This window comes from Lathyrus oleraceus, chromosome 2 (genome assembly GCF_024323335.1).
Source record: "Lathyrus oleraceus cultivar Zhongwan6 chromosome 2, CAAS_Psat_ZW6_1.0, whole genome shotgun sequence".
Lineage (NCBI taxonomy): Eukaryota > Viridiplantae > Streptophyta > Magnoliopsida > Fabales > Fabaceae > Lathyrus > Lathyrus oleraceus.
Genome location: NC_066580.1, coordinates 164,521,173 through 164,532,500, shown reverse-complemented (window position 1 = coordinate 164,532,500; position 11,328 = coordinate 164,521,173).

Below are 11,328 nucleotides of genomic sequence, written 5' to 3'. Positions count from 1 at the left end.
AAAGAGCCACACATGCTATGATCCTTGAGGCAATACAATGAGCAATGATATGATGCCATGAGGGATCTTAGGGTCAAAATTGGGGTCTTACACTTGCCATGCCAAAACAAAAGGGGAGAGGCCTTGTATGGACTTTAGGTTTTTTGCTTGACCAAGAAGCAACCTATCTTGGACACAAAACAACTCACTTGATCTTGGATCAAGTTGAGTTTGGTTTGGATCAAAGAAGGTTAAACCTCTCATTTGTCAAGACCAACCATAAGAGATTAACTCATTGGCCAAATTAGAAAAAGAAAATGGATGGAGATGAAATGGATGGAAAGAGAATTCAAGTATCAAACTCAATTGGTCAAAAGTGAACCAAATCATCATCAATCAATGCCAAACAGAAGAGAAATGAAGATTACAAGTCACCAAGTTAACCATAATTTTTTTGGTATTTTTGAATTAATAATTAAATGCAAAATAAAATAAACAAAATATGGTCAAACCTCAAATTTAATTCAAATCAACTTCAATAAGTCCAATTAAATTCTCATAGGTCTAACATGGTCAACCAAACCTTGACAAATTTTTTCAATAATTTTTGAAATCAGAAACTATTTAAAAACAATTAACAACAATAAAAAAAATAACACAATATGAATTAAAATCTCAAATAAATTTCAAATTAAATAAGAAATTGATGAGACTATTTTTCATTGACTTATCATGATCCATAAGTGTTAGGAAATTATTTTTGGATTTTTCAAATATCAAAAAGTATTTTAAAATGAATTAAAACTATTAAAAACCAAATAATTCACAAAAAAATTTAAATGAAGTCACAAAAATAATTAAAAATCAAAATATGATACTAGATTTTTCAAGAATTTTTTTGGCATTGGTGTCATATTTTTGTGACTTCAAATAAAATATTTATGAATTTTTGAAAATAAAAGGAATTATCTGAAATTAAAAGGAAATAAGAAAAATAGAAAAATCCAGCGCCATCAGATCAATTCATTAATTGACGTGGCAAGGCATCAAGGGCTCAGAGGCGCGGTCACATGATGATCTCAAGTCAAGCGCACAACACTTTGCATTAAAACAAGTCAACATAAAGAAAGGCCAAGATTAAAACGTTTATGCATGATCCAATGGCTCTGAAGCAAACACGTGGGGATGGTGGTGGAAACCACCATCTTCTCCGGCGATATAACCATTTCTGGCCACCACGCACAGGAAAATAAATTGCGATGAAAATGAAAAATGGAGACATCAAAATGAAGCTGAGGTGATGTACATCACCCCTGTAACCATGGATCATCCTCACAGTTCCTATTTAGAGAGAAACATGAGCTTGCAGATCATGGTGGATGAACTGGAATGGCACGATTTGCAAAATTAAGACCACCACTGGCCTGCCTCAAGTGAGAGGACTTTAGAAAACAGCATAAACCAAAGGAATTCACATTGTATTGCAAGATCTAAATCAAAAAAGTTTGAGGTTCTACCTCTGAAATGAAGCTTCAAAAATCACGAATCCTTCAAGCTCTTGATCTACTTTTGCTCTGGAAGTGTGATGGTGATGATAGGTTAAGGAATTGAGCTTTGAAAATCAACTAATGATGTTGAAATTCAAGCTTGAAAAAGAGAAAGAAAACTGAAAATTCCTTTAGTGAGGGTTTGGATTTCAATTCAGCAGCAATTCAGATCTCCACTTGGTTGCCATTTAAATGAGAATGCACTCTTATTTATAGCTGAAATGTGATGAGAAGCATGGTTCCCTCGTGTGCATGAAGTTTGAATCCTTCTTGCACGGGCCTGTACAGGCGCATGTGAGGCCCAATAATTAATGAAAATCCATGTTGAGATCAAATGGAATTCAATTGGACGTGCACAAGGGACTTCACAAGCTTGCACAACAAGTTTTAATGTGAAATGTAAAAATGAACATAAACATAAAGCTTTTCGAAACTCTCACATGGAAAGTCCAAAAAAGTAATGTGAGTAATGGTTGGAAATCCCTTGAAATAAGGAACAAAAGTCATGTTGGGCAAAAATTCATTTGGCAATTGGAAATTTATGAAAACTGGCTGTGAAGGTTTGGGTACAAAACATGTCTAAGTCACCTTTGAAATTTTTTACCAAAAGTAAGCATCTTCAAGCCCCTCTGTTTCAATGATGAAAGTCTCCAATGGAAAAAACTCCAACATAAAATTTGTATATATTTTCAAGGTGATAAATTTATACTTCAATTTTGCATCATTTGGATTTTTTATGAGAAAGTTATGGGCACTTGAAGTTGGACACTTTTCAAATTCAATGACTTAGGTCCAAAGTGATCTATAATGTTTTATATTATCACATGTAGTTCTTTTAGGATTATGAAATTTTATCCAACATAAAATTTGAAGTAGACATCTTAGAACTTCCAATGAATTTGGTATCACCTCAAAATCATAAAAATTAAGGAAGTTAGGTCCTTGGGAAGTTGACCCAAAATTAGGGTTTCAGTCAAAATGACCTATAATGTTTTGAAATGAATGATGACCTTCCAAGTTTCAAATGGATTTTTGATGAAACTTAAAGTTGTTCATATAGTTCTTAAGAACATTTTGTCTCTCGGGGTCATCTTCATTTGATAAACATATCACAAGTTGTGTCTCAGTGATCCTCAGTTTAGTCAGATGATTTGACTGGTCAACTTTTCAAGGCCAAACATACAATCTTGATGAATGAATGATTGAGGATCCTTAAATAGGCTCATATATGCATAAAATAATGAATTAAATAACTTACCTTAATTAAATTTGATCATAGGTTGAGGTTGCTTCATGAGCAAAGCACAGTTGAAGCACAATGAAATTAGGGTTTCCTTGGGAAACAATCCTCAAGCCCTTTGGGTTATCTTGATCAAATTGGAAAATTGAGATACTTGGGAGATATATATAATGATTAGGAGCTTTGTGGACCATTTTCATGCTTTTTCTCATCCTCATCTAGCCACTTCATTGAGCTTAGGAGCCTCCTGGGAGCATGTGAGCACATGATCACTTGAGCTTCAAAACAAAAAGAGTTAGTGACATATTTTTGTGCTTTTGGTTAGTAATCAAAATAAGAAAAGCAATAATATATAATACAAGCAAGCTTGGTGGTCTCAAACCACTCACACAAGTCCCACCCCTAGGGTTAAGGAGCCAAACATACTATGATCCTTGAGGCAATGCACTTGTGTAAATGATATGATGCCATGAGGGATCTTAGGGTCAAAATTAGGGTCTTACACTGGGGAAGAGTGACCCTGATACACATGTAAGTGCTGAAGAGATTTTCTTCATGTACTGTATCACTCAGTCACGCCCAGTAGATTGCGGAGCTTTTCTGATCGAGAGTCTCTATCTTAATGCTCGCTCCGCTATGAGCCCTATACATGTTGGAAGCACGGTGACTCATATAGCCTCTGCCCTAGGACTTGATAGAAGACTATTTCACCTGACGTCTTACTGCAACTACACCTTGATGGATATTGAGTTCTGTCTGGACCATGGCCTCATGAGGAGATCTTCCTTCCAACCGGATCAATACATGCTCTTGATAGAGGGTGAGACTATTCACTACTTTAATTTACCAGACCCTCAAGTAACTTGTGTTATTGATCAGGCTAACTGGGCTTATGCCATAGAAGGCCAAGGTGAGACAGTCGGCGAGTAGAGAGTCGCACCTACCAGAATAAAAGTGCTCACCAATAATCCAAATCTTCAGAGTCAAGCATGCAGTCTGAGATGGTTAAGCTTCGCATGGAGATAGCCCAGCTTCGCCAGGAGCTCGCTGACATTGCTTTGCAGGTCGAAGTATCAGTCACCACACACGCCACTGAAACCGATATACTGAATAATGAGATCGCCGACCTCCGACACCATATCGCAGAGCTTCGAGGATACGAATTCGAGGAGACTCCACTATACCCTGACCATTGATGCTATCACCGACCGAAAGATGCCGTTTGATTTACCTATTTCCCATTGTTTATTATTTATGCTTATTTTTATTGTTTCTTTTGACTTTATGCTTGCTTTTTCTTTCCTAGGATCTCTCGACCCGTGACTTATTACTAACTCTTCCCATATATATATATATATATATATATTATATATATATATATATATATATATATATATATTATATATAGATATATATATATATATATATATAATAATATATAATATATATTATATATATTATATATATATATATATATATATATCTATATATAGATATATATATATATATATATTATATATATATATATATATATATATATATATTATATATATATATATATATATATATATATATATATATTATATATATATATATATTATATATGCATTCTTATTATTATGTTTTTATGTCTATTTTATTTTATCTCACTTTACTATTTTATTTTGTTTTATTTTATTTTGTCAAGCTTAAAAAAACAGCATACCATAGAAGTCATGGTGGGCGCCATAAGCCTCATGGCGGGCGCCATGATGTTTGGAGCTTTAACGGGACAGAATCCCTAATTTCACCATTTTCACCTTATTCAACCTCTCCAAACCCATTTTTCTCCTCCTCCCAACTCCACCAAAGATCACGAAAAATCCCAACTTTCTCATTTTAACTCCAAGCCATTACCATTTCCAAACTTCACTCATCATTTCTCCACCAAAAACCCAATAAAACTCCATTTTTCACTTTCTTTCCATAAACACCCATTTTTCTCTTCACTCACCATTAATGGCCGAAATGGAGTTCAACAACATCATTCTTCGCGGAGGAAAACCCGGAGAGCGACAAAACAAGATTTTATAAAAATTGCAATCTCGGGAAATCCTCGTTACCAGGTATGTAGACGAAGATTGTTTATATACTTTAGGGACATACCATAGTGTTTTCCATATGCTTAATACTTTAGGATTACACAATATTTTTGCTAATAAAGCACCCACCTATGATAGGATGACTAGGGAATTTTTGAGTTCCCTAATTTACACTATTTACCCTGGCACTGCTAGCACGGTAGGTACCATTTATTTTAGAATGTTTAATGTAGAATACGAGTACACTACCGATGCCTTGGCAGGTTTGTTAGGAATGCCTTACGGTGAGGGTGCCATCTGTGAGACACCCTTAGATGTTGAATGGGCACTCGAAGCATTTACTTTTTGGAATAGATTACCAAATGTGGTTGTCACTTCCTTTGAAGGAATTTTAGCTTCCAATACTCATAACCTGACCATACGTATTTTTCGATATCTTTTGGCATGTACTATATTTGGTCGGGAAAATTCTAACAAAGTAAATGCCCGAGAGTTGCTATTTTTACAGGGTTGCCTTACTAATAGAAGGATCAATCTTGTTCCTTTTATGCTTGCACATATGTCCGTCATTCTTAAAAAGGGAGGAACCATTTCTTTCGGTGGTTTAATTACCTCTATTGCTAGAGCGTTAAATCTCAATGTTGAGTTAGCCACCTTAGAACCACTCCCTCACCGCACCATTAACTTAAAATTTTTGAAGGATATGAAATTATGCAAGGTGCGACGCGACCAGTCACCTGCTCATGATATTCCTACTGCATCACCTGTACATACTGCACCTTCTTCTTCTGACCATTTTGCAGGTACCGCTCCCGGTTTTTACATCACCGAGGAGATGTGGCGCGAGCACCTGGCTCGTGAGGAAATGTGTGACACCCTTCTGAATACCATAAACCAACAACTGACAGATAATATGAGTTCTATGGTAGCCTCCCAGCAGCGTAGTGAGCAAGCACATCGGACTATCACTGAGTCGTTACTTGCGATCACTAATGAGCAGCATCGCCAGCAACAGGCTACTGAGCGTCACTTCGCACTTATCAAGGCCACCCAAGGGTCTCTATTAGGTCGCTCTAGGCAGCTGCAGGAAGGACTGAGTACTCGTAGTAGACGTCGTCGACCCAGGCATCCTGACCAGGGCGGTGACGGTACTGGTGATCACCCATAGTTCTCTCTCTCTCTCTCTCTCTCTCTCTCTCTCTCTCTCTCTCTCTCTCTCTCTCTCTTCCAGGTTACTCCTACCCTATCTCATATCAAAACATTGAGGACAATGTTCGGTTTTAGTGTGGGAGGAGATTTTTTTCGCTTTTTATCGCTTTCCTTTATTTTTAGTATGTTTTGTGTGTTTTAGTTGTTTGATTTTTCTTTCAATAAATAAGATGTGTTTGACGAGTCATCTGTGTAGTATATCCGTATTTCTCCCATTTCATTAACCTTACCAAAAAAAGTTGTGAGCACAGAAAACAGTGCATCTTGAATATTCCGGCTATAAGACAGGTTTATGACGGAATGTAAAAGACTTGGGAATTTTTTTCTAAAAATCGATATTGTCTTAACACCGTAGGCTTCATGGTTATAAGAGTCGATCCCGATACCCCATATGTTGTGGCCCTAATTTTTATTCCAAATAAGTCCTTAAGTAGTTTATCCTTGCACTCAGCTCCGGCTTAAGCATGCTCTACGTAGGGGACCGATGAAAATAAGTGAATGATCACAAAAATTCCTGCTTTGTTCTCAAGTCGTATGAAAATCCGGGCTAGGTGACTCTCACACGGTCATTTAACCCAACAAAATAAAGACATATGCGAAACATGCAGAAGAAAAAAAAAAAATATATATTATATATATATATATATATATTATATATAATATATATATATATTTATATATATATATATATATATATATATATATATAATATATATATATATATATATATATATATATATATATATATATATATAAGAATATGCCTATTGTTGGTTGGTTCAGAGGTATCTGGTACTGAACTTGGTAGGGTGGATTACGATCCAATCCCCCACAACTGCAAATTGGGTTAAATAAAGGGGTTACACCAACTTATGTACCAGAGCCCCATGCTTAAGATCATAATCACTAACCGGTCACTCTACTATGAGTATGTACGGATAACGGGCTTAATATGATTGCACCTGAATGAAAAGGACTTTAAGAAGACGAAAAGAAAGCCTAGGTATGGTGGGGTGATGTGGATTCATTTGTACGTAACGAAGCATATGACCGCATTTGTGGGAAGTGTCACTACAATATCCTTAGTTTGATTCGTTAGTACCTATCGATACATTCCTTGAATGAACTTATAAATTTTTTTAGCCTTGAACTAACTCTGGTTGATATTGTTTTTCTTGCACGAGCTATAAAGAGTTTTTGCTTGAGGACAAGCAGAGGTTTAAGTGTGGGAGAATTTGATCACACTGAATCACACCGTATTTTTGACTCAGATTTCACATGTTTATTAGGTATTTATTATCATTTTGCTTTTTTTATGCTCTCTTTTATGTTGTTTTCAGATATTTAGCTCTTTCGGGACCCTTTTAGAAGAAACGAAGCAAAAAGACCAGAAATTAAGGTTTTTCGGCAAATATTGTACACATGGCGTTTCACATGGCGACCGCTATAGGAGAAGCCATGACTCATCAGCCCTCAACCAGGAGGTAACCACCACGTTCCCATGAACTTTCCCATTTCCAGACATGGCGGGCGCCATGAAGGGGTGGTGGGCGCCACCTTTTCAATTCACGTTCCCACTAAGGAGAAGTTGAAGGGCATCATGGTCTTTACAAACTATTGAACTCCTCTATAAATAGGTCATTCCATTGCATTTCCAAATCATCCAACTTAGTTTACAACACTAAGACTATATTTATCATCTGTAAAGCGGTAATCTGTCACATTGAGGGGTTATCGCTCCTTAGTGAGATTGAGTTGGAGCGCTTCGATTTTGCTGTCGTCTTTATCTTCATAGTCGAAGGTTTATTTTCCTTGTACCAGATTTAAAGCCTTCGTTTGGAGCAGGTTCTTATTTAATCGCTTTTATTTTTTTTACTTGTCTTGCTTTACTTTATTTAATTTCTTGCCACGCTTTACTTTATTTAATTTCTGTCCACGCTTTACTTTATTTAATTTCTATCCACGTTTTACTTTATTTAATTTCTGTCAATGTTTTACTTTATTTAATTTTTGTCCACACTTTACTTTATTTAATTTCTGTCCACACTTTACTTTATTTAATTTCTGTCCATGCTTTACTTTATTTAATTTATATCCACACTTTACTTTATTTAATTTTTGTCCATGCTTTACTTTATTTAATTTCTGCTCACGCTTTACTTTATTTAATTTCTGTCCACGCTTTACTCGTTCTTTACGCCTTACATTCTAAAACAACTTTTCATCATGATCAATATTGTTGTGTTTGTTTGTATTACCATGTCTGGCTAAATCTTTCAAAGGTTAGAATGTAAGGATCGCGGTTAAAGAGATGTTTCACATATTGAATCTGTAGAAATGCTTTAAAGGCTGTTTTGATTTTTAACTTGAGTTTTTTGAAACAAACTTGGTTAGTTTTAACTATTCAAGGAGTGCGAAAGTACCATGGCTTAGTTAACTAGGAATTTTTATCACTTTAAGGAAAAACGATTTTCGAAACTGTTTTCGGACGCGTTGATAGATTTAAAATCAGGAAACTCCTTGGGTAAACTTTCCAAATCAAAATCACTTTTCAACTAAGTTTACGAGTCTTATTTCTTAAAAATAAGTTTACTACTTTAGCGTTCTGTGCACCTTTTATAAGTGACAATAAAAGGCCTTAATTTAAGGGTAAACTCGGTTCTGAATACGTGAAAGCGACAATTCCTGTTAAATGGATTCTTTTCAAGAGTAGAAAATATTGCCTCATAAGTAGTTCTATTTATACAATTGAAACATCACTTAACTAACGTGAAATACATTCAAACCTGTCTTTACCTGCATTATATTTATTTTCTTTATTTACCGTTATTTTGCAACATCAATATCTCTTTTATACCGCCTTAGATAAACATCATAACGATAGTAATCGATAGATTGACGATTTGGTCTCTGTGGGATCGATATTCTTTTATATTACTCTGACGCGATTCGTGCACTTGCGAATATAGCGATCATAAACTCTTGAATTTGTTTTTGGAGTTTTCCTTTTGGAAGTTTCCTTTCTTTGCCTTGTCCTTTTGCATCTCTGGACATTCAGCAATGAAGTGACCTGACTTCTTGCAGTTGAAGAAGCCCTTCTAATTATCTTTATTATCTCTTGAACTTGATCCTATGAATATAGTGTTTATCCTAGAGAATATGTTCTTCTTCTTGGCCAAGTATTAAAATCTTTTAATGATAAAGGTCATCTCCTTATTGTCTGAGTCTTCTTCAAAAGCTTCTGATTGAGAAGCTTCTTTAGATTTCTAGATTTTGGAGGCGTTTACAGATTTTGCTAATTTCAAGGCAATGGACTTTGACTTCTTGATAGGTTCATCTCCATTGAGTTTCATCTCATGACTCTGGAGATTGCTGATAATAATTTCAAGACTTAATGTGTTTAAGTCTTTATCCTCCATGGTAACTGTTACCTTGGGTCTGAATTTGACATGAAGACTATTAAGAATCTTATTGACATGGTCATAGGTAGTATAACTCTTGTTCGGGACTTGAAGACCAGACACAAGAATTTGAAACCTATAGAACATGGTTTCAATGTCTTCATCTTCCTTCATCTTGAAAAACTCATATTGTTGAACTAGAAGAATAACCTTAGCTTCTTGAACCAGTTGATTCCCTTCATATTTAGCATATAAGTATTTAAAGATGGTCTGAGCAGTGGATTTTTTTCTTGCTAAAAAACACTCAAAGTTTGACATCCTTGTTTTCAGTCAAGGAGAGCCTAAAATGAATGGTTGGAGTGCATGTTATGTGTGTTTGTCTCATTCTTGTTTATCCTTTACTCTCCAAACATCCTCCTATTTATAAGTCTCTATCCCCTTCTCTCCCCCTTACTTTATTCTTCATATTCTTCATAAATACTTCTTTGAATAACATTCTCCATCCTTATAATTTCCATGTAACATCCACCTCTTCACTAATTATAACTCCCCTGCCATAATGTACCCTCTTGTAACTGTTTCTTACGACCCTTCAGATGCCATCTTAGCTTTGTCTTTGGATCTGGCTTGCAACAACCGGATCACTCCTAACTTATAAAAGGTTGCCTCCGTCTTGCTTATTCTTATATCTTAAGCGGATTCTGATTAGTGGATGACAACACGATTATCCGGTCTACTAACCCTACCATACTCAGTTGTCATGCTAACTCGGCCTCAAAGAACTCATGTACTCAAATAGGCTTCTTTGATCTCATGCCTCGGTTGGTCAAACTAATTTTCTGGGATGTACATACCCCCCCCCCCCCCCGAGCACGATATCTAAAAGATTGAAGTGTTCAGACAAGAAAAGCCCAAAAATTCCCTTTCTAGTTAGATTAGAAACCTTCCTCGACCTCCTTATGCTGTGATACTCGGTTTTCACCATCTACTTTATAATGATGACAAGTTTTTCTCTCTCCTTATCATGATGACTTTTATGGGAATTTCCACTTCATCATTTACCTTTTGATACAAATTCTTGACCTTTACAACTCTATTATTTTTAAAGGTTTAGCTTTCATTCAAAATCTTTTCAAAATATCTTTCCCCCTGAGCGTCTACCAACGAATATCCACTGTTTCAAACTTCAGGTATCATTACTTATCTATTTATTTTTTCTTTGTTATTATTATGTCTTCATATTCACTCATTCTTACTGCTAATGATAGGAATAGAATTTGGAATGCATGTATGCGATAAGGTGAGGGTTATTTGAATTGAGCGGATTTTGACCGAATTATTAGAGATATTTACAACAAAATCCCTTCACCCACTAGTAACGCTGATTTGGAGTCTTCCTCCTCGGGTTTTTCAGATATTCAGATGGAAGCAACAAGATCTTTGATAGACAAAGAGGTTTTGAGCTACAACCACAGTATTGTCGACGAAAGCTACATCTCGAAGTTTCGTTCCACTACTTCAGTCTCTTCTACTGGAAATGAATAGGATGTAATTTTAGAGCCCTATGTAACTAGTGAAAGGGTGTGCACTATTAGCCCCATAGAAGTGTTAGATGAATATTTTTATTTTTATTTGAGTCATTGAAGACTTCAAAGTCCGCTTTCCATTTACCGACTTTGAATATGACCTTCTCAAAACCCTAAACATAGCTCCTCACAACTACGCCCTAATGGATATGGCTTTACTAAAGCTTTTGAGATTGTTTGTGACACCATAGAAACAGTGTCGACATTAGGTTTATTCGTCTCGTTCTTCGAGTTAAAGGGTGCAGAGACAGGAAGTTGGGTTTCCCTTAGTGGAATTCCGGGAAA